This window comes from Sinocyclocheilus rhinocerous, unplaced genomic scaffold (assembly GCF_001515625.1).
Source record: "Sinocyclocheilus rhinocerous isolate Xijiao unplaced genomic scaffold, SAMN03320098_v1.1 scaffold119, whole genome shotgun sequence".
NCBI lineage: Eukaryota > Metazoa > Chordata > Actinopteri > Cypriniformes > Cyprinidae > Sinocyclocheilus > Sinocyclocheilus rhinocerous.
Genome location: NW_015654491.1, coordinates 871,516 through 875,364, shown reverse-complemented (window position 1 = coordinate 875,364; position 3,849 = coordinate 871,516). Strand labels below are relative to the sequence as shown.

General features: G+C 36.1%; 1 protein-coding gene across 1 annotated transcript in view; it reads right to left on the bottom strand.

Annotated features, from left to right (window-relative positions):
* LOC107717071 (E3 ubiquitin-protein ligase NEURL1-like) overlaps positions 1 to 2,220 on the bottom strand; it is a 26,713-nt gene extending 24,493 nt beyond the window's left edge. Inside the window, exon 1 of the mRNA XM_016523713.1 lies at positions 2,120 to 2,220. The gene's annotated coding sequence lies outside the window, so the exon portion shown is untranslated. The remainder of the gene's footprint in view (positions 1 to 2,119) is intronic.
* Positions 2,221 to 3,849: the final 1,629 nt, after the last annotated feature.

The window sequence follows — 3,849 nt, the reverse complement described above, 5'->3', positions numbered from 1 at the left end:
GGCATCACAATATGGCAAGGGGCGTAACATTTCCGTCTCACGCTTGAGGTATTCGGCCAATCACAACGCACTGGATAGCTGGCCAATCACAGCACACCTCGCTTTTTCTGACCGATGAGCTTTGTAAAAATCGACACGTTTCAGAAAGGCGGGGCATAGAGGAGAAACAATAATGTACAGTATTTGGAAAATAATGTGTTTTTTGAACCTTAAACCACATAAACATTTCATTACCCCAAATACACAAAATAATGTTCTTTTTAGCAACATCATATGACCCCTTTAAAAAATATATATAAAAGTAAAAAAAAAAAAATTATTTACAAATTACAATTGTAGCTTTAGACAGTTACCTATGGCTATTGGCTATGATTTTATTAATACAGTTGTCTGATTGATTTTATAGTCTCAAGCATTTAGAAATATGCAAAAGAAAAGAAAATTAAGCAGTTTTACAATGCATTATATAAAAACGATGAGGCAATAATGATTGGCTAATTAATAATTATATGGTTTCATAGAATAACACTGTTAAAATACATAATGTAATACAAAATAAACAATTTATGTACATTATTATTACAAATGCCTGCAAAGGGAGCCAAAGGCCTGGTAATTGCTGCTGTTATACTTACAGGACGCTCAAATCCTTGTTTAATAGGTTATTGACCAAACATATAATTCAAATATCCACTTAATCTTTAATTTTGGCCACCTTTTTGCTATAGATGACACAGCCTCTATAATTTCTTCAACAAAAAACACGTGGACATCACAACCCTTACAAAAATTAACCATGGTTTTATCGAAAAACTGCTTAATTTTCTTTTGCATGATTTCTAAATGCTTGAGACTATAAAATCAATCAGACAACTGTATTAATAAAATCATAGCCATAGGTAAGCTACAATTGTAATTTGTAAATAATACAATTTAATAATTTTTTTTTTTTTTACTTTTATATTTTATTAAAGTTCTATTTTGACCCCTGAAGTAGGTGTTTTTTTTTTTTAACTTCCATAATATTTGAGGGAGAGGGCACAACAATGCAATCCTGCTTAGGGCACCCATTTGGCCAGCGGCCCTGTGACTGAATATACATACAACTGATGCACAAAAGCATCTGAGAGCCAGATGTTCACAATGACACACAATTAACTAAATTATAAATTATAAATTATATTTGGTGTGACTACACCACTATGTATGTGTCAGAATAAGCCTATTTGATATTCATGCTTTTTAGCCGCTGTCACCGTTTTTTGATATATGCTTTTGGTTCACTGCTCTCAGGGTGAGAATTCACCACATAAATATATTTGTATATTGTTATTTTCTCCTTTCCGGAGTTGAATGATGTGTGAGATGAATTCTAAGAATGAGGTGATGAAGCGATTCAGGGATGAGAGAACGGAGTGATACAGAGAGAGAGGGGATGGAGAGGTGTGAGGAATTTTGGCATCCCAGAAATCAGACTTGTGTAGGCCTGTGTTTATTTACAGTCATCGTGATTGGAGTTTCTAACGGCAGAAAGCTCAAAGGCTCAACTTGATGCGATTGAAATTCGTTAATGCCGATACAGAATTGATCAGCAAAACTCTTTTTAGGTTTCTTACATCAATAACACACACACGTACACTCACAGGTACACAGGCAGACAGACGACTGATACACAGGTAGCCTACAAAGATACACAATCGCGGGTACACAGGCAGGCTCACAATTAAAGGTGTATACAATCAGTATACAATCGGTGCAAAGCCAGTCGACCGGAGAAAGTCGAAATTCCTAGGATAAATTAAACCTGTGATCATGGAGTCCTAGAAAATCAAAGGCTCTAGTAATGCTGACCAAGAGTCTATTGCAAAAATGAGTCTCTCTCATGCGCACACACTTAGAGATGGAAGTCAGATGAGGGTTTAATTGGCTCAGTTGAATTAATTACATATTTGAATACTGCCGAGGAACATCAGTCAGAATTAGCCATGGCGTGAGAAGCTTAAACACCCAACGAGAACCCAACGAGCGACAAACGCGTTTCGACACGCATTCGCGGTGCATAAAGATAACAAGGGAAAGACAAATAAACATTAGAAGGCTTTAAAGCCCTCGAACTCACCTGAACCAGATGATTATAGGGAGCTGAGAAATTGTAACACTGAGCTAAGGTAATTTGATGGAGTCATTATGGAGATAAAACTACGGGAGCATTTCAAACAACACCCAGGGGATGGAACTTAATATTCAGGAGACATTTAGAGGAAAACACTCTTTCGCATTCACAAACCTATTGCTAGTTCTCAGCACTGGTCATTTTCCCGCTTGGTTTAGAGTTTGTTAATTAGGTGTAATCCTGGGGCAGGTTTACCTTAACGAGCTCCCGCAAAGGCTCTAAACGAGACCTTAACGAGGAACCTTGATTAAAGTTCCCTCATTAGCATATGAAGAGCTGTTCAAAGACACTATGAGCCTCCTAAAGCTACAAAATACCTCCAGCTTTCCGAGCCTTCTGTTCATCACAGGAGTGTTTTACACATCTACACACACACATTCAAAGAAAGAAAGAAAGAAACTGTTCATTAAAACAGGGTGCTTCCAAATGACTCTGAGCAGTTACAGGCATTATCTTATATTAATATCTAATACATATTTAATCCGTAACTTCATTTGTTAAATTATCATGAAATTAGTTAAGCAATCCTAATGACTGGCGATACTCTGCAGATGGGTGTTTAATGAGAGGGTAAGCTTCTCTATCCCCTCAGGCTCTAAGAGATCAAGACTTTAATGTTTTTACAGTTAAGTGCGAAGAACTGTGATTTACGCATAAACCCGTGGAATTCATTCTGGACGGAAAAATAGAAAAATCCTAAAATTACCGAGCTGCACACGTCTGTGTTTTGACAGTGTGTGGATGTGAAAGATTTCTTTCTTTTTCGGCCAGCCTGAAGGATAGGTCATCATAATATCATTCCCTCTCATTCATACCGCGAAAGATCAATGGAACCCACTTGCTTTCATTTCTTTCTGGATCTTTCAGCACAGACCTCAACTAAACGACAGACCTCAGTTTGTTTTGTGCCAGATTTGAACATGTGACATTTTCAGGAAGGGGAACTATGAGTGTTAGCTAGTGAGCTAAAGGCCAGACTTCTCGCTCATTAGATGGCGTTCACAGGAGAGATGTGCTGTGGAAGTATTAACGATGGTGTTTCAGAAATCATGAACTATATCTATCATTTTAAAGGCATAGTTTACCCCCAAAATGAATTTTTTGTCTTTTTTTTTTACTAATGTTGGCATTGTTTTCCATGCAGTTACAGTGAATGGAGATTGAAGCTTGCAAGCTTCAAAAAAGTACAATGCAAAAGCAGCAAAAATGGTCCATTTGTCTTCTGAAGTAATACAATAAATTTGTGTGACAATAGACTGCTTTTGTGAACTGAATCAAAGATTCAATGAAAAGATCTGTCTCAAAAGAATGATTCATGAACAAATTATTCAGGCTGGTTTTGTGAACCAAATCAAAGATTCAATGAAAAGATACGACTCAAACTAATTGAGACTAGTTTTGTGAAATGAATCAAACATTCAAAGAAAAAAAAAACTGACTCACAAAAATTATTTGGTCACATGCTACTTATCTCATGAGCGGACATATAAAAAGCATGTTTAAAAATTTCAGTCTCACACAATTTTATTGTATGCCTTTTATAGAGTATTCACTATGTGGAACACATTTATGATTCTTTCATGTTTGTTTTTAATTTTAAAAAGCTTCAGTCCAAGTTTATTGTAATTACATGGAAAATAACATGGAAACCAGCATCAAAATTTCCTCTTTCTTAA